This window comes from Octopus bimaculoides, chromosome 3 (genome assembly GCF_001194135.2).
Source record: "Octopus bimaculoides isolate UCB-OBI-ISO-001 chromosome 3, ASM119413v2, whole genome shotgun sequence".
Lineage (NCBI taxonomy): Eukaryota > Metazoa > Mollusca > Cephalopoda > Octopoda > Octopodidae > Octopus > Octopus bimaculoides.
In genome coordinates this window covers 148,901,885-148,902,177 of record NC_068983.1, presented here as the reverse complement: position 1 = coordinate 148,902,177, position 293 = coordinate 148,901,885, and the positions used below count along the sequence as shown (strand labels likewise).

Below are 293 nucleotides of genomic sequence, written 5' to 3'. Positions count from 1 at the left end.
TATATATATATATATATATATATGCATATACACATATATACACACACATATATATACATAGACACATATGTACACACGTATACACACATACACGTACTCATATACATACATATATATACATTACATACGTACACATATATGTGTATGCGCACATGCATAGATTAATTTTATAATGAGCTAGCACACACATACACATCTACATACATACACATACGCATACGTGTACACACATATATTCATAAAATTATATATATATATGTATGTATAAATATATATATATATATATATAAGAT

At 24.2% G+C, this 293-nt stretch overlaps 1 protein-coding gene across 1 annotated transcript in view; it reads left to right on the top strand.

The window, feature by feature from the left end:
* LOC106876285 (neurogenic protein big brain-like) overlaps positions 1 to 293 on the top strand; it is a 429,470-nt gene that overhangs the window by 75,392 nt on the left and 353,785 nt on the right. The gene's annotated exons all lie outside the window — the stretch shown is intronic.